The 20,013-nt window shown below is 44.3% G+C and overlaps 1 long non-coding RNA gene across 1 annotated transcript in view; it reads left to right on the top strand.

Moving 5' to 3' along the window:
* The first annotated feature begins 3,528 nt into the window (after positions 1–3,528).
* Positions 3,529–20,013, top strand: part of LOC138504517 (uncharacterized) — a 510,474-nt gene continuing 493,989 nt past the window's right edge. The window contains exon 1 of the long non-coding RNA XR_011279855.1: positions 3,529–3,865. This is a non-coding gene — a long non-coding RNA (uncharacterized lncRNA). The remainder of the gene's footprint in view (positions 3,866–20,013) is intronic.

The following is a 20,013-nucleotide window of genomic DNA, read 5'->3' as shown; positions in this document are numbered from 1 at the left end:
CACAGGTGTTCAGGATAGCAGTTTCTGTGCCTCTGGATGCCCGGAATCCAGATTGATGGTCATGAAGGCCTGTAACAAGATCAGTGTGGAGGGTCAGTTGGGGGAGGACCAACTTTTTCAAGAGTTTACCCGGAAGAGTGTAGTAGAGATAGGGGGATAGTTTGCCAGGAAGGAGGGGTCAGCAGAAAGATATTTTAAGAGAGAGTTCACAAGGGAGTGCTTGTGGGAAAGAGGGAACGCGAAAGTGGCGAAGGAGTGGTTACAGAAGTCAGCAAGAGCTGGGAGGAGATGTGTTCCTTGATGGTTCTGGATAGAGCAATGGAGCACCTGTTTGCAGGAGGCTTTCATAGAGCAGACCACTTAGAGACCTCATCCGGTGTTATGGCAGGAAGGAGGAGAGTGAGGGGGGATGGGAGGAGGGGGGCCAAGGGAGGAAGGGCTGAAGGCGTGAGAGGGGATATTGAGGTGGGGGAGGGTGAGGACAACATGTCCTGGGTCTTGGATGCAGAGTGAGTGACCAAGGCAGTGCGGAGAGCCTGGGTAGGAAGGAGAGAGGTGGATACTGCGACTGTATTGGAGAGCTCCTTGCAGATTTTGAAAAGTTCCACCGTGTTGTTAGTAGCTCCAGAGACGCAACCTTTTCCCACTGTGACAAGGGAGTTCACTCCCAATGCATTATTGAGATGTATGGTTTTTCATATCACCACTGTGATGAGGGAGATTGCTCCCGAGGAATGCTTGACTCTTGATTCTCTGGATATCACTACTGAGGGACACTTGACTCTTGGTTCACTGGCTATCATTACTGTGATAAGGGAGTTCACTCCCAAGGAACACTTGACTCTTTGGGCTCTCTGGACCCCACCCTGCCTTTGCATCACTCCTGTTACATGTATCTACACTGGTGAGCGCTACCGGTTTTCTCAGAGACTCAGGTCATTGTTGGTGCTGCACGTGCTGCATGCGTTCAACACATACTCCTGCTTTCCTCCTCTATGGTCTATGCGGTTCCATGGAGTCATAGCTGTGTCAGTTTCAACATATTTTTGGGACAACACAGTCCACCTCGAACAGGCCACGCCACCGCTGGATTCTTCCTGCTTCTGCAACAAGTCAGATTTCTTCTGGCTCACAGGATTCCTTTCAGTTTATCCTTCTGATACCAACTGTCACTGTTTCGGGCAGCGCGTGTTGGAAAAGCTAAGGCTCTGCTGTATCGACATGAGCTCACCTCGCTGCTCTTTCTGCTCTTGAGTACCACTAGCCCTTCCTTGATCTTTACTTTATATTGCTGGGACTGCCCAAGCATAACATCAATGTTTGTCATTAATATCTCTAAAGTTATCTTCGTGCCGTTTAGTGGCCACCTCGTCACAGTTTTTTGGCAATCCCTTCTACTGTTGCTCTGTATGTTTCTTTGCTTCTTCTTCATCTCAGTTTTATCTGATCCTATAAATGAGAAAGTAGAGACTTTACAATAATACACAGGAGTAGTTTCAGGTTGGGAGGGAGAAGGAGTTAATAAGGCCCTGTCTTCTGGGAACAAGGATTTAGGGAGGTCTTTCACAGGACAGGAGTCTTTATCCTCATGAGGATATTCTCTCCTTAGGAGATCCTCCTGCTTTTTACCACCCGTAGAGGGACTATTGGGTAGCAGCCTCACCTCCCTAGCCTTATTGGGAAGGGCTCCCCTCTGGGGAGAAATGACAGATCCTGTGAATCATCACACTCATAGATTCATCTAAATGGAACACATTAGTTACCCTCACAATTTTTCTAAGTGCAATACATTGACTATCCACAAGATACTTCTAAGTGCCATACATTGGCTACCCTCATAAATTCATATATCCAGACTGGGCATACCAGGATAAGCTAGGGAACCACGCGCTCACACATATGTTTGCTTTTATCCTTGATGCAAAGTACACATATGAATATATGGCTGAACTGGAGCCAGCAATGCAAGCAGCTCTAGACCTGTAATAACACTCATAACATTTGCTTTACCCTTGATGCCAAGTAAAAGTAACACATTACATGCCACAGTAAGAAAGTAAATGCACCCTGACACTTTAGCCGAAGCTAGCCACATAATGCCATTTATAATGTTGCTTTTCCCTTAATGCCAAGTACAACATGTCATGCCACCATAAGAAAGTAAATGCAGACTGGCACAACTAATGTAGGAAACACTTATATTTGTTTTTCCTTTGATGAAAAGTAAACACTGCCCTGCCACATTAAGAAAGTATATGAAGACTGACACTAGTAGTTGCAGTCTGCATAAGCCTTCTTAATTTGGCATGGCATTTTTATTTGGAATTAAGGGTAAAGCAAACATATCTTTTATTACCTGACTAGACTGGCCTACATCAAACGTAGGCCAGTCTATCCAGGTATTTACGCTTCTGTTTACTTTATCAATGATAAAGTAAACATAACACATAGAATGTGGTCCAGTGACAATACTTATCCTTGCATTACCCTTGATGCACAGCAACTGTGAATCAAGGGTAAAGCACATATCCTTGATGCACTAGTTAGACTAGTTACACTTCCCTACATTCAATATAGGCCGGTCTACACTTATCATGTTTGCTTTAGCCTTGATGCACTGTACTGTTTTTTATTTGTATTGCAAGCCATTTCTGTACTTTCCCCTTCAGGATATACATCTTCATTTGTATTTTTGGGAATTAGGAAGGTGTTTGCTTCCATAGTCAAGATGGTTGATTATCCCTGAAAATTGACCCCTTGCCTATGATTGTTCATGTGCTCTGCAGTTGGGGTGACTTACAGGTTCTCCAGGCGCTTACCTTTGCTATAGTTTATGATTACTTGAGTAATCCTTTTTCGTGGACAAGTCACATCCACATTTGAGAAGGACTGTGCCGAGGAACTTAATGTAGTGAAGATTTCTAGTAAGTTACCAGAGTATTCTTGTCCATAAATCCCTGCCCTGTCTTAAATGAAATTCATTAGTTTGAACATATTGTTATAGAAATGCCATTTATAATCACAGATAAGAAAATTATTGTTTGACAAGCTTGTGTTGCTTCTGTTACATGCTTCCAGCCAGAAAATTAAACTCAATACATTACAGGTTTGAAAAGCAAATCCTCATATTTGTATGAACAACTGAAGCCGGCTCAAGCATATTATCAGATGCCCATGTATACACCCCTAAATTAGGCACCGACAAAAGTACCAGCAAATGAACCCTGCACCAAACCTCAGCATATATGATCAAACAACTCCCTGCCCTACATAATCCAATAATGGCACGTCACAGTGTCAGGGCTTCACAGTCCCCTGTGTATCTTTAAATAAAGTTCTTACTGATGCAAACAGATATCAGCAACCAAATCCCTTTCCAAGCCTTGTGGGAAAATGACGTAATCCCTGCTTCAGTGCGGCAAGACCAGGGCGGCAAGACCAGGGCGCCGGGCCCTGCTGGGATAAAAATACATGAGGCCACTACTTAAGCCATAAGCGCCCGTTGCACTGGCTGGAGCGGGTGCTAACGGCTCAGGTCGGGAGTTATTAGCTATGCTCAGTCCTTTAATGACGGCTCCGCTGCTGGTACCACCCGTTCCAGCCCATGCAACAGTGCTTACGGTTATTGGCACCCTGTGTTTGCAATCCAGAAATCCGGGGTGCTGATAGTAATGCTTTTTGCATTAATAAATGGGACTCAAGGCGTCCTGTTTATTCATACAACAAACGGACTTCTAATGGCTGCCTCGGAGCTGGAAGACAGGGCTCCAAGCGGCCCCCTTCTTCTATTTCCATAGCGGGCAGCAGGAAGACAGAGCGGCAGCAGTGGCAGCAAAAGGGGCGCTGCCCCAGCAGAAGAAACCAAGTAAGTGGGTGTGGGCAGGACGATAAATGAAGGGGAAGCAAAGGGAGAGTTGGGGGGGGAGATGGCGGGCAGAGGAAGCAGCCGTCAGGTTGCTCAGAAACCGTGCTTGGGTCTTGCGGTTCAGCATGCGAACCGAGCAATCTGATTGTTTGCTCCCCCCCCACCCGGGTGCTAATGGAAAAGAATCCCACAATCGTGAATCCCTTTCATTAGTCTTTGAGAGTTACCTGTTCATTAAAACTTGAAGCAAATGGTACATTTGAACGCCTACTGGGCCTGTAACATTGGACATAACTACTAGGTTCAGAGTGCATTAAAAAGGTCTACATTGCCCCAGAAGAAGAGAAGCCAACACTTGCCAGATGTGCTGCCCCTTCGTGCATTGCTCTATGATGTGATAGGTTATTTATAACACGCTTAATACCCAGAGGTTTCGATCCTGGGTTGCTCCGTGTCGTCTTGCTTCCATGGCGAGCACGTTGCCCCTGAGCTATCCTCCTGTGACTATTGCCCCATAACCCAATCCGAGCCTGCAAGGGTTGCAAGGGTGCCTCCATGTCTTCAACATTCTAGTCGTAGACTTCAATGAACCAAACAAATTCCTTCAGGGTTGCAGTTCATTTTACATGAAGCATTTGGGCTCAATCCTGAGAATAACATTGGCATGTAAGGAGAGCGCAGGACTGGACATACTTTATCTAGGGTAAATGTATCTCGACGCTATATAGGTAATCTAAAATCCTCGACAAAACCGCCTCTATGGTGGCTGCGCGGCAATTTACGGCTAAGCATTTCCAAACATCCATGGCACCGGTTTCTGAATTTCTGTGTGTCCTGATGTTCAGAGACTGAAACAACACATCACGCCTGCCCAGCCTCTCACTGTTCTCCAGGGCAGATAGAGTGACAATCGATTCTAATTGGTTAATACTAAAACACGTTTAACTCTTTCGCTAAAGTGCACTTAGGTTTGCCAATGTGCTCTCTATACTGCTGTGCTTTCCTGATACGCCAGGCAGACCATCCCCGAGCATTCAACAACTTCCTTTAAAAATGTTTGCTCCTGTCTAATTTCTTTAAAAATAATGTCCAAATTGAACCTACAATTCCTTAGATGCATGTGGTAGCAGAAGCCACTGTGACTTCTTAATTGCATGACACAAAATCTTTTTACTAACATGTAGCTCAGTGTAGACTGGTTTGGATGACGTGGGTTCAAAGGTTCTGTGGTGAGATTAATAGATGTCACGTTACTTAGGAAGTTTACTTTTCAATTATGGGGAAAAATACACGGATTCATTAGCAAAAGATATTTCTCAACAGAATTTGTGCAATTGATTCTTATATTTTTTAAAACGCAACCTTTCTAAGCCTAAATGCACCTTTCGGCACAGATGCTGGCTTAATGTGCGGCCGAGAGGGCTGTTTTTGTAGAATTATGGTCAGCTAAGCATTTAAGGCTCCTGTGAACTAAATTGTAAAGCACCCCCTCCATTACGCGATGGCAATCTTCACAACGCCTAGTGATATCTGCTTCGTCCCAGTCCTCATCGCCCAAAGGAGTTTAGTCCACGGGGCAGGCAGCTCTGAAGTCAAAACCAAAGTAATTTCAAAATCCCCGCCTCCTATCCCATAAAAGGCCCGCGCACACTCTGTACACTTCCTGTGTCGTTCGGAGAGCAGGAAGAGGTTGGATGCAACAGCCAAATTGATGTGTGGGAGTATTGTGAGGACGGGGAGGAGGATAATTAACAAGGTAACAAGAAGCTGGATATTTCTAACTCTTGTGCACTGTGGTGGGTCGGAAGAAGTAGGCGGACACTTGTACGGGTGTTTATTAAAATAATATAGATAAGGCCTTTCTTTCACTGTTGCTAGAGGGTTACTTACCCATGACTATATAAATAACTAAATGTGCTTGTCAGTCATCAGAACGTCCATCATGAATGTGCCCACAGCCCAAAACTAGTTCTACGTGACCCTACAACTACTTTAACTAACTTGAATTCTACAAGGAGAATAGCTCCCCTCTCTGGTATTCTCTTATGGCAAAGTCTCATCTTCAGTAAAATATCTTCAAATAGTCCCTTCCACCTTCTGGGCAAGGTCTTGTAATTCTTTTACACTTGGGATTGGGATTAGGCTCACCACTTGGGACAGTTGTTCTCAAGTTAATTTGATCACTCTTTCTTGTACTTTTATTCAAGCTTATACACGTTCCTGCTTCTTATAACGCAGGCCTTTTCAGGCTGGATATTCTTTGTAGGGGTTTGACCTTCACCATCTCCTGGGGTTGTTCAGTTAGAATATCTCTTCTCTTTTTTTGGTTCGCTTGACTTCACTTCCCATTCATATTTATAAACGTATCCTTCTTTCCAGGGTGTATGTGTCAAGTTCTTAATACCTCCTCTTTCAGGCGTATTAGTCATGTTATTTACCAAAGTCACACAGTTCCACTTAAATGGCTTTGGAGCTCATTGGGAGTTCCCCGGTCCAGATAAAATGCCATTAAAAATGCTGGTAATTCATTTTTTCTGGACCGGGGAGACAAAGTTTTGCCAGCGTTGGCACAGATCTACCAATAGGCCTGACATGCCTGTAGGTCTGGCCCCTGCCAGCAAATGCCAGAATCACCGGCACCGGTCCTACCGGTGCCGATAATTCCAGAAATCCCATCCTATGGTGTCCAATGGGACTCCATGGAATGGGATTTACCCGTGTCTCTGCCGCCTGCAATACCCAGTAATACCGGATATCAGGCAATGGAGACGATAGGGGCAGTTTCCTTGTATCCCGCAGGAATTACCAGCGGGATCAAGGGAAACTGGAATGAGTCCTAACTTGTCTTTAGTATCTCATTAATTTCACTGGGACGAGTTCCTCCTACTCCATAACGATGCCCAGAGACTTCCTGATTTTCCGGTTCTCCCCGTTACCGCTGTATCTGCAGAGGAACATAAGAATTTAGCAAGAACTAACCTATCCACTGACTGCTGCAATTAATGCATGAATGAGATTGACACAAGAAAAACTGCCCATATGAATGTATTTACTTTTTTATGTCTATGAATGCTAAGCTAAGTCGGGAGCTGCCACTTGAACTGCCATAGAAGAACATTAATTGGAATAAGCCTCTCCCAACAACAATCTTCAATTGTTCATAACATTTTGTGGGGACGAACAGGTTGCTGCTGTCCATCGCAGGGGGCCTCTAAAGAAGGATTAAGGTGCCGTGGCTCTCTCGATGGTTTCACAGTATCAGCACAACATCAGGATTCCCCCCACTGAGGACTCACCTCCATTTTGACCCGCCAGTTTCAACAACATAGTACAGCGGGTGTCCGGCCTCCGGTGGTGGTGTGGGTGCGCTGTGGTTTCTGTCTAACTCCTGAAGCGGAAGCACCGCATAGGGATCGAGGGTCTACTGGCGACCAGGAGACTGGACGAGGCTTGCCCCCAGTGCCTAGTGAACACTACAGCAGTCTCCAGGTCTCGTAAGATGGTGGGCAGTGTAGAACGTCCATCGCCTGACGTCCCTCCTCAGGTGCTGAGAATTCAGCAGCCGTCCCTCAGTAGCTGAGTCACAAAGCGGGGTCGGGGGTGACCGCCGAACAGCTTAGGAGGTCATGATTCTGCTGGTTGCCCTCCGGTATCACAAAATTAGTTAGAAAAGCATATATATGTCCTTATTGAGACATTTTTATTGAAGTATTTATTTGTATATTTTCTGTCAGCTTTGCTGTTCAGTTAATTGTTGTATGTGATATTAGGGCAATTTATTGCTGAAATAAATCTCGCTCTTGACTGACTGAGAAGGAATAGAAGATGTGACAAATATGAGAGGTAATACGTGTTTAAGACACAACCTAGCCATCCTATAAGTCCCGGGAGGATAGCTCAGCACCAATGTGCTCTCCTTGGAAACAAAATGACATGAAGCAACACAGGTTCGATCCCGCGCTTAGAAAACTCCGGGTATTAAGCGCGTTATGAATACGCAACTACGAGACATATTCTTGTAACAGCGCCTCGATGCTCCTGGGCTGTGTGAGCGCTTTAAAAATGCAAATTAAAAATTTAAAAAAATCCTAGCATCCCCTACACACCCCAACCAAGCAGCACACATATCACCCCAACAACCTACACACATAAAGCAGATGGGTCAATGCAAGGGTGAACATATAGCAACGTCAACATAATACAAATCACCATTCCAATAACATATGCACTTTTATTAAATAGGTCCCCACAGCTGCAGGAATCGACATGTAACAACAACATTGAAGTAAAATCAACTACTTGCTCTTCGCCTGGAGGTGTCTCTGCGCATGGCCCATACTGTCATAAGCAGATGTTGTGCAGCACTGCCTCCACCCATCTAGTCGTGAGAAAAGCACATTGAAACAGGGCCATGCTGGACCTGTCTGGAACATATAGAGCACCTGCAACCATTTTTAAGGGACAGCTATGGTGGGCAATACATGACAATGTTACTGAGCATGTAGTGCATCCTCGGGGTCAGTAGAGATGCGTGATTTGCTGTTGTTTAGGATTTTCGTGTTCTGTGGAAAAAACATTTGATGTCACATGATACTGTCTTGTAGTATCTTCTTTAATTCCCTGAAGGCCTTCCAGGGGGTCTGAACTGCCTGACTGCAATTGGGAGAAATCTAGAGCCAGGCAGTTTTAAAGTTTACACTCCCATTTCTTTAGCAGTTTCTAGCAGGCAATCATTGGCAGCAGAAGTTGACAGGGTTCAGGACAAGGGGCCAGGGATGAATGTGTTCATTCCACCAGGAAGTGTTGGCAAACACTGGCTTCTCCAAGATGATCAGGTTTTTCTTGATTAACATTTCCACTGATCCACATGTGGCCACCTCAGGGATGCCCACAATATCGATATTGTTTCTTCTGGAATGCAATTCAAAGTCTTCTGTCTGCAATCTCACTGACTTGAGCTCTTTCTCTAATTCAGATACTTTGGGGCTGAGTCATTTTTTAAGGGTGTCTTTTGCTTTATTTAAGCCACTAAAGTGACTCTTGCTTCCTACCACACAGCTATTCTATTTTGTGCTGGAAGGCCAATACTTTCACAGTTAGTGAGCCTATTGTTTGTCCTAAGTTATTTACTATTAGTCTCATTTCAAGGATGAGTTCTTAAAGTTTTCTGTCAGCATTTTCCAATGTTCTCGACTTCTTCCACTGAAAGCCTTCGGGAGAGAGGATGTGTTTGCACAATTGGCCATGTTTTTCTGGGTCAAGGGTAGCATGCAGAGTTACAGAGTGAGACAAGAGCATGGATTAAAAGAAGAGGAGTGTCGCCAAAGCGGATATGATCAATGGTGAGTGCAATTCATATGAGTGCAAGCACAGTGTCCAGAGTTTATGTCCCACTTGCAGCTTTTACCTCAGATAATGTAGTATGCATTAATTACCTGTGCTTACAGTCTCCTGCTGTGATATCAACGTGGATCCTGAAGGTGCCCAGATGGCCAGGTAGATTGACGTTGAAAGATGCAAGCCCCCTTTGATGCCCAGTTTCACTGGAGGACAGTTCAGAAGATCCAAGGAGGCCACGACTGTTACACAGAAGCTCGCTGCATGCAGCATGGTGAACCACACCTGCCAGGAATACCACAGAGTTCGCCACTTCAAAGGTGCAGAGAGAGAGAGTGACTTCTGTGCAGGCACGGGCTGTTTGGTTTGCTCTTGCCACTGTCCGCTCAGTGGGTGAGGAGGGGGGTGACTTCAAGCGCTGAATAATCAGGGTCCACTTCCCTTTTTGGAAGGATATTTCTCAGCATATTTGGCATGGTATAAGGATCCCTAGTACCAGTTACCCATTAGGTCGCAGCCCAGGATACGCTGCTTGTGGGGGACAGACAATATCATACATGGCAAATCAATCTGGGGTTAATCACCCCTGGCTAGGCTAACACTAGGCCAGAGGTGTTCAAACTGTGGGGCCCCGCAAATCCCCCCAGCCTCCACATGCTGCATTTCGGGGAGGGAGGAGGGGGAAGTCCCCAGCCTGAAATTTTAAAAAACATCTTTTTTTTTTAAATGAAGGAAATGGGCAGGCGCGGTCGGACTGGAGCATAAAAGTGTCTCGGGCACCAAAGAAAAAGTGTCCCGCAGTTGCAAATGGCAATGCATTCCTTTAGTGGCAGACTGTTTGAATAGTACCCAACGGGTTGTTTTTGTTAAAATATAAGAATATTGTGATATTTAAGGAATATTTTTTCAGCAACAACGGTCAAAACTACTAGCTGCATAGTTAAGTAACTCCTCAAACTGGGCCACATTGGCCAGAAAAGTGGCACATTTAGACCCAATAAACTGGGCAACACTAGCATTTTTGGTCTGGCATTGCCCTATTGCCGTATAGGCCAGTTTTTTTTTTATTATAGATATCTATTTTAGCTCTAAAATGCAACATTTGAACCCATTATTTTAAAAGAATTCCTGGGGGGAACCCCTGAGACCCCTTAATTGGTTTGGGCTCCCTCGCTATGCTCGGTAGAAATGGCATATCTGGGGCAAATAGTTATTGCCTTCCACTTAAAAAATTCACCAGCCGCCACTGGCCCTGGGACTGTGCTGGGAGCAGGGTGGGGGAGCCCAGGGACTGCGGTGGGAGCAGGATGGGTGGAGCCATGGGATAGTGGTGGCAGCCGGTTGGGGAGAGCACAGGGTCTGTGGTGGGGAGGGAAGACCTCAGGGACTGGGTAGGAGTGGGATAAAGGAGCCCAGAGACTGTGATGGGAGCAGATGGGGGAGCCCAGGGACTATACTGGAAGTAGGGTGCGGTGACGGTGTGCGATAGTTCATAGCCATTTGGACTTATGACCATTTGGCATTTTTGGGGAGGAGGGTCCCGGCCTGCACACATTTGCTTGGGGGGGGGGGGGGCAGGCCTAAACAGTCTGAAGATCACTGCACCAGGTTGACACCTTTTAACAGCATCTGATCCTCGTTGGCTGCCAACGTCGATCTCGTTCAACCGGTCAGTAGTGTATGACAAAGGTAACCAACCTCCAACCAATGCTAGGAAAGGGCCACCGTCACCTTCTCTGGAAGTAAAGACAATGGACAGGGTTTACCATGCAGGTCTTTCATTCACCTGGCATGTAGACCGCCTCATAGAAGTTACAAACCTTCCCTAGATCCACCACAGGGTCAAACAAAAGAGAGTCCTTCAAGTCGTGTAGCTGGGTTGTGGCTTAATGTTAAGAAAAGAAATTGAAAAGTTACAAAGGGTCCAGAATCAGTCCCATATTCTGCCAGAGCTGGAGCAAGATGGCTCTTACCATGACAGATATGGAATCACTCCACAGGTTCAAGGGGAATAATTAGGGGTCCAGGATCAAGTCATCATTCAGATACTTCAGGGTAAAAAAAGTACTACCTACCTGCAGAATTATATCCCTCGCTAAACACCTTCACTGAATGCCAGGTGCAACAATGGCAAGTCTCTGTGATGTCAATTTTAAGTGGAAGGAGAACACACTAAGCACATACCCGGGGATTGAACTGGTATCGTCTTGTTTCCAAGGCAAGCACGTTGCCCCCGAGCTATCCTCAGAAGGTTACAGGGACCCTAAAACGGAAGGTAGGGTGATACAACACAAGTCACGTCACATATAACCCACATCCAAGAAGGTCCTAAACATGCATCTCGAAAGCAGCCTTTGTTACTCTTCCAGACACTAGTGGGTGCCCTTATCACAAATAAGGAGCTGACCATATGTTCCCGCCCCTGGACAAGCCAGCTTCCCTGTGCCAAGAACTGGCCAACTAACAGCTATCAGAGCAGCTCCAATGCAATCCACATGCAGAATGATTCCACTCTGCACCCACCACTGTGAAGGGGTTGAAAGGTGATGTGCCTGCCATTCTGCAAAAGATCAAATAAATAAAAATACAAATGCAGCACGATGTGCTCACAAGGTTGTATTTACTGCAATACAAGGTGTTAACAGGGTGAGATATTCAAGTTAAATAAATAGTTGGCATGATACATGGCAGCTAAACAGAGTTCCCTAATAAGAGAAACATTGTTAGTGCTATGTTGAGAAGAGTTAATTCAAGAGGGGGCATATGATCTTTACATATATATACAATAATACAACTCATTTAAACAGAGTGTTGTCTAGGCTAATACTTTTTGTTGATGTAACATTCTGAATACCCCAAAGAGATAACAAAAAACTTATATCACAATGTATCCACGTTTCCCAATGTTGTCACTCTCAGTATTTGAGTTAAGCGTGAACGTCAATACTGCCTGTTATCAAAACTATTAATGCTATTGTCTGAAATCAGGAAAATGGCGGTCAATGGACACGAGCTGTGCACACCACCTTGCTCGAATGACATGTAGGTCAAGCAATCTCCTGGAGAAGCTTCTGCCCCTTGACCCATTGGATGACCTCATTTAAAGAGAATACAGTAAATGTACAGATCACATTTCAGTTCATAGTCTGCTTTATAAATTGAGGAATGGATCGTTATTGTTGGATAATGACTAAGCTCAATATATGACCGAAGGCGAAGTCGATGGACATAAATTGTGGAATGGTTATTACCCCAAGTGATAATGACTTCTACCGCGGTCTTCAAGACTATTAGCTCACAGTTTCTGCACCTGTGTGGTGAAGTAAAAAATGTTAGTTTAATACTGAGTAATGTAAATGGAAAAATTGAGTTAGTTAATTTTATGTGGTTTATTTTGTAGTGTTTGAATAACAAGGGTGCCCTTTGTAAGATAACCATTTTGTTTGTACGCATCTTGAACTGGAACGGATTTAACAAGATAATACATTGAGTTCAATGTTATTATTATTATGATAATTATTATTATTATTATTATTATTATCAGGGCATTTATTGAATACAGAACTAGTTTTGGGAAGCAACAGAGCTCTTAACAATCATAGGGGGAAGAACAAAGGGAAGCAGAGAAAAAAGGAGTGGGGAGCTAGCAGGGGAGGGTGGGCAATTGGCAGCATTTGGTGAAGACAGTGGGGAGCAGATCATTGAGTCTCAGGTAGGGTGGGGAGTGCAGAGTGTGTGGACCTAGGTGAAGAGGAAGGTGTTGGGCTGTTTCCTGAACTGTACAAGTGATGGGGCAAGTCTGATGTTGACGGGAAGGAGGTTCCAGAGTCTTGACACGTAGACAGAGAGGGTCTGTCTTCCAGTTCTTTCCTTCCTGCACTGTCGTAATTCAAGTCTGCACATTTTCTTACTTCTGGTAAGAGGAAACTCTAAACAATCGAGCTAGCAAGAATTATCTTTGCGTAGTATAAGAACCTGTGCATTGTTTTTGATCCCAGCCGTTGACCACAAAACAGCATTGCTACAATGATGTGTGTCAAGAAGAGTAGGATTAACAAATGATCCAGACTAATTGTCAAACTTGAATTCTGCCCCTGCTTTGTTGTGTGTGTTGTGTTTTTAGATCAAGCAGGACATTGTTGTTAGAAAGCTGTTAGGCAGGCTAGGAAGTACGTTTTACTTTAAATCTCCATATTTGGAAAATATTGTACGTGATTTCATCATTTAACTTTTTCTGGGAAACTACATCACCCATTGTCCTTGGGGTGCTTTTTCCTTCCAAATCAGGCGCATTAGCAGTCTGTGCTGGTGTATAAATATCCTAATTATTAAGTGCTCCTTAATTATCAAACTTGAATTGTGTTCGAGCTTCGTTGTATGTGTAGTGTTTTTAGATTAAGCAGGAAATTGCTGTTAGTAAGCTGTTAAGCAGGTAGGACATTTTTACTTCAAATCTCTATATCTGGGAAATAGTTTATGTGATTTCAACATTTTACTTTTCCTGGGAAACGACATCTCGCAGTGTCCTTCCGATGCTCTTTCCTTCCTAATCAGGGGCATGAGCGCCGGCGTTTGACGCCGGTTTGTGTCGGTTTGCATCTGGGACGTGTCGACGTTGGTAAGGCAGATTGATGTTACAGGTTGGCTCAAAGGTAAATTTGCTCTCTTGCTTTTAGGTTTCCTGTTTTGCTCTCTTATCTCTTGTACCTGTTCTTAAGTAATTGAATCTGTTGCCCCCTCCTGGCTGGCATTTCATTATTTCAGGGTGTTGTGCTTCTTTTATTTGCTGGGTTGGGTATGCACCCGATGCTCCCATCGACATAATGTGCAGTAACTTGCTGAAATCTTCCTCTGCTGAGCCCGCACTCTCTGATGCTAGACGGTCCAGCCGTGCTGAGATCCTTGCCTCTTATCTTGCCATGGACTTTGGCATATGTCACAGGACAACCATTGCCGGCCCAGTAGAGCATCCAGATCACTCAATGGTGTTGCAGGATTCACTTTGACTAATGATGCTTGCATTGATTCGTACAATGATTTTACCGGCTTGGTACCTCATTTCATGAGTGATCTTGCACACCCCGAACCTCCCCTCATTGACACCTTCTTGAGAGCTCTTACGAGTTATGATTCAGGGTCGAGAGTGGATCTGGTTTCCCCTGCTTGTCTGGTTGGGTCCACAGAAAGTGTGCCTGCCGCAGATGGCTCTACTGTGAAGGTAGTTAGTGCTCGGATGTTCTTACTCTCTACTACCAGCCCTCCTGATGTGCAACTCAATACTGCCTTCCCAGGCAATGTTCAGGCTTATGAGCCGTTTGCTGAGCTGGCAGGTGAGGTCACTTCTAACCCCTACCCTTTATTGCCTGTCAACTAATAGTTCAAGGGTGGGGCACAAGAATTTGGCGGCACAAAGCCTAGGCCCGTGCCATAATACTACTCACCTGAAAGATTCCCTATTGAGCACACATTCTTTTGTTGAACATGCAGGTGAACTAGCGGACTCCTTGATGGATTCAGGAGTGAACATCCTGGCTGTTACTGAAACTTGGCTCCATGATGCTTCCAAACACTCAGCCTTCCTGGCAACCCCTTATGAGTACACTATGCTCAGGGTAGTTTGGACTGGCTCCAGAGATCAGTGGTAGGGGAGGGGTGGCTCTCATCTATAAGGAGACCCTTAAAATGCACACCGCCAATGTGATGACACTTGACAACTGTGAATCCTGTACTAGTTAAATTAACTAGCTTGATTCTGCTAGGTGATTTTAAGGTGTGGGCTGATAATTATTTGAACCCGGACGCTGTGCCCCTCATGAATGCCCCATGGACATTAAGGCCTTTTCCACCATGTCTAGGCTGCCACACACAGAGAGGCCAATACTTTGGACTGGATTTTAACATACAACATCTGATACCAATCCTTGGAGAACTAAAACGGTGAGGAACCTAAAAATTTTACGCAGGAGGCCCTTCCTGCCTGAGTTATACCTAGCCTATCCAGGTTATCATCAATCACTAATACTAATTAATTAGTTGTCCAATTCCATTAGGTTATGCTGGGGGCCACTGACCGTTTGGCACCAGTCTGTTTGAAAACAGTAAAAAGTGAAATAAAGAAAAATACTTGGGTCTGTAATTAAATCATGTTGTGTAGGAAAATGAAGAGGGCCTGTGAACATGCCTGGCGCAAAGATCCATGTCCTGATTTCATGCTCACTTAAAAGAAGGCTGTGTTGGATTATAAGCGAGCCATTTTCTTGGCCAAGTAGTCCGATTATAATTTTAGAAGAGCAAAGGCCAAATCCAGTTCTAGGAAACTCTTTGCTATTTGAGAGAGCTAGAAGGGAAGTGGATTCAGGCACCTGAGACTGAAAAAAGCAATCTTTGGTGCCAGTCTATTCAAGAAGAATTCACAAGACATTAAAACTCAATGAACTCTCTTGGAGAATATCAAGCCCCCTCTTGATGCATCTTAAAGTATTCCACACTCTCCTCTTTCTGTAAGACCAGCCTAAGTTTACTTTTAGACAGGTAACTGAAAGTGAAGTGTTTACAATTGTGAACACATGAAACCTACCTCCTGTTTAGGAGATGTCTGCCAAGCTAACATTCATAAGGGCTCCCTAGACTTCCTCAACGCCTGGACCGCCATGATTGCTAATGCCTCCTTTGTAGACTCCAGTGTGCCGGATTGCCTCAAGGAGGCATGGATTATCCCCTGTTATAAAAGGAAAATCTGGACCCTGCAAAAACTAGTTATTACCGCCCCATTACTAATGTTCCTTTCCTCTTGAAGATCCTGGATAGGCGAGTGTACCTACAGCTGCAGGAGTTTATTGAGACACATCATTTACGTGCGTTCCGCCAATCTGGCTTCTGTGGCAAGCACGGGACACTGCGGACATTGTTGACAAAGGTCACATTGCTCTTCTGATAATGCTGGCTACAAGATTGGTTGAAATTGGGAAATGTTCTGGGAGTGCGTGGCTTGGATTGAGTCATTTTTGGGGCCCCGCTCTGCACAGGTTGCTGTGGTGATCATCAAACCTGCCCAGTTCATCTTACCTGCAGGCTATCGCAGGGCTCCTGTCTATCACCAACCCTTTTAAATATGTACACCCGGCCTATCTTCGACCTTCTGGACAGCTTGGGAGTCAGCTACACAATTTATGCAGATCACACTTAGATATTATTCAAACATTCAGGTGATCACGCCCAGGACTCTGTGGCCATTAACCAGATTTACACCTCGATTCATTAATGGATGGCGTTGAATTTGCTAGCACTGAATGAGAACAAATCTGAACTCTTGATTGTAGGTTATGGTCAAAGGTTAAGAAAACTGGACTCTTGTTATAATCAATTTGTGATAGCTGGCTGTCCTATTTCAGTTGCCCCTCATGGCAAAACTCTTGGAGTATTTTTAGTCGACTCCCAGCTATAGTTTAGCAAGCACACAGATAATTTGCGGTTTTCTTGTGCTTATATCACCAGACTGCTGAGACAGATTCGTCCATATCTTTCCAAGGAGAAAAGATCTCTCGTGGATTCTGCTCTCATCAACTCCAAGTTGGATTATTGCAACATGGTACCTCTTTATCTAGAGTAAAATTTAGACCACCCAGAATGGGGTTGCAAGGGCTGTTTGTGGACTTGGCAGGCGGGATCATATCACTGCTGCTAGCAGTTCCCTTGACTGGGTGCCTGTGAAGAAAGAATTCGCCACAAAACCCTCACTTTGACACATAAATGCCTTTTCGGTAATGCTCCCCCATATCTGGTTGATCGTCTGAAGGCTGCACTGTGTGGGAGAGTTCTTTGCTCGAATTACAACAAAATGCTCTTCCAGCCGCGCTTCAAACTGCAAAAGTACTGGAGAGTCTGATTTGATACCTGGGTGCCTAGTGCGTGGAATGAGCTTCCAGCCACACTGTGGGCTATTTCTTGTCTGAATCATTTTAAAAGAGCGATAAAGACACATCCTTTCAACAAAGGAGTTCACTAATGCTCTGAGCCTGGCATACCTCTTTATAATAATAATAATATTTTTAATGTGATACAGATTGAAAAAATTCAAACTTTACACATATTACATTTACATAACCAAAGAGAGAAAGGAAAAGAGAATAACATTTCACTTTATACATTTGTGTAGATAAAAGAAAAGGTGAAGTAAAAATACCGTAAAAAAAAAAAAAAAAAAAAAAGAAGAGACAGAGTGAAATATAAAAATAAATATATCTAAGAACATACATCTTTAGCGGAATCCAAAATCTTAATAAAACCTTCATATAAAAACACTTTTAGTCATTTTAGATCATAATGCCCAGCACTTTTTCAATTTGTAGCCATACATTGTATAATGCAATAAAAAGGTGCATATTAGATGTATTAGTGCAATATAACCAAAATTGATTTTCGGGTATAGATTCCAGGTTGTGAGCAAATTCTCCAAGGTATTTAGCAATTGAGGGTCTCATAATAGAGGATTCTGTCAGTAGGTGCTTGGCCGTCTCCAGGCATTCCGAAAGAGCACATAGACGACATATTCTATCAACAGTTGCAATTTTTTCCCTCGATCCCACATTATAAAAGGTTGGTAATTGCTCCAAACGGAAAAGAATAATAAACCGTCTAAGCCTTACAGAGGGGCATAAGTGCAGATAGGCCTGAGGTTTCATATAGCTATACAGTCGATACTTTACAAAAGCACATGACTTTAAACATCCTAGATGAGAAAAGTTCTCCAACCAATCCCATAAATCTACCTTTTTCCCCAGGGCTACTAAAGCCTCCTGGGAAACGGTCGACCCTCTATTTATCCAACCAATATCTCTCAATAATTGGATCATACTTTTCTGAAGAGGGGAAGAAGTATCTTTTTTACTTACTTCTAAATATATGGTAGCCAATAGAGGATTGGGAGAGCTGCTCTTCATCTTGAGATAGAAGCTCACCCTTTTTTTAAGCACCATTGCTTTAAGTGAAGGTAAACCCAATTCAAGTCTTATCAAGGCCATACGGACACTCGGTGGTAACCCCAGTATGCGCCGCCAAAATTTTCCCTCCACCACTTGAAGCCAGGCTAGGTCAAATGAGGTCAGGGCTTCCAGCCCATACGTGATCATCGGTGCAAACACCTGTATGTACAGGTGTCTCGTCCCCCATAATGTGAAACCAGCCTGTCTACGGGTAAATGACGCAATGAAAGCTGTTACTTGCTGCGCCCTTATTCTCCTGCCTTGTCTACACAGGGAATAATCACCCCGTGGTTCAATTTCAACTCCGAGGTAACGATAGGAGGGGGAATATAGTATGTTGTTATTCTGCACCCAGAGCTCAACACGTGAGACTTTTTTCTTCGTGAATCTTATAACTTTAGTCTTATCCAGGTTAATCGTTAACCCATTGATCTTGGCATATTCCCATAGTGCCACCGCTGAGCGCCTAATGCCAGCAACAGTGTTGTCAAAGATGACTGAATCGTCTGCATATGCCAACACTGCGCACGGTACATCCCCTATTTTAGGGGGGCAGTTATTCACCTCGGCCAGCATTGTTGGAATATCATGTACATAAAGATTATACACAAGTGGCGCTGTAACGCATCCCTGTTTTACCCCTCTATCTTGTCTCACTTGTCTAGTCAGGGAGCCCTCTTGATTTAGCCTGAGGTATACCATGGTATTATAATGCAGCTGTCTAAGATAGTACAGGAGACTAGGCGGACAACCCATAGCTTCAAGTTTCTTCCATAGCCTGGCTCTTGGAATAGAGTCGAATGCAGCCTTAAAGTCAATATAGAGGGCGTAGAGCGGGGGTTGTCCCTTATTGAACGCCCGAGTTTGTAGTGTATCCATCACCCACAAATTGTGCGTGGTAGAGAAACCCCGACGAAATCCACATTGGAACCTGCTAAGAATATTCGCCTGATCAGCCCAGTTTTGCAATTCTGTAAGCAAAAGCGCTGCAAAAAGTTTTCCCGTAATGTCCAACATGGAAAGAAGTCTATAATTGTTTGGGTCCATACGACAACCTTTTTTATACACCGGCACCATATCGCCGTTTGCCATGTGCAAGGAATCTTCCCCTGTGCTAAAACCTTTTTAAAGAGTATGGAGAGGAGAGAAGCCCAAAATGTAGGATGGTTCTTAATGACAACATTCGCTAGGCCATTAGGGCCAGGAGCTCTGGAAGCTTTCAAGGTTGTTATTTTATTTAGAATGGCCTCCTCAGAGGGCTCAAAGGGCGGGGGATAGTAATTCTTCCTGGTTGTAGTTATTGGTACATCTGCTTCTCCTGAATTACGATCCAGAAGAAATCTTACCCAGGTTTCCTCTCCAATAGGATTATCCAGCTGGCCCTTGACCTTCTCTTTGTTCTCTTTCAGTAACTGCCATATGTTACGCGAGTTTCCAGAGCAGATGGTTTTTACCAGCCTCAGGTTTCTCACGTTCCTCTCTGTATTTCTGATATTTCTAATGCTAGCTCTATACTTGTTTTTAGCTTTTCTGACTTTATCATAATAGATAGTGCACGCTATATTTTGTCCCCTGAGCCCCCGCATCTCTGCTCTAAGCCTTCTCTTGGCGTCGCGAATTTCCTTACTGTAAGGCATAATCGTACCTCCAAGCTTTAACATATAATTTTTCCTAGAGATGGCATGTAATCCTGAGAATCCCAGGATCCATTCTTCTATTTCATTAACGTTCAACTGTTCAAAATAGGGAAGAGGACCCTGGGCCGGATATGAGAGAGCTTCCGTAGCCTTGTTAATGTTTCTCTCTGACCAGATAATTCTAGAGCCTGCA

Source organism: Ambystoma mexicanum, chromosome 11, assembly GCF_040938575.1.
Source record: "Ambystoma mexicanum isolate Mex_15411 chromosome 11, UKY_AmexF1_1, whole genome shotgun sequence".
Lineage (NCBI taxonomy): Eukaryota > Metazoa > Chordata > Amphibia > Caudata > Ambystomatidae > Ambystoma > Ambystoma mexicanum.
The sequence above is the reverse complement of the archived record's forward strand: the minus strand, read 5'-3'. Positions and strand labels throughout refer to the sequence as shown.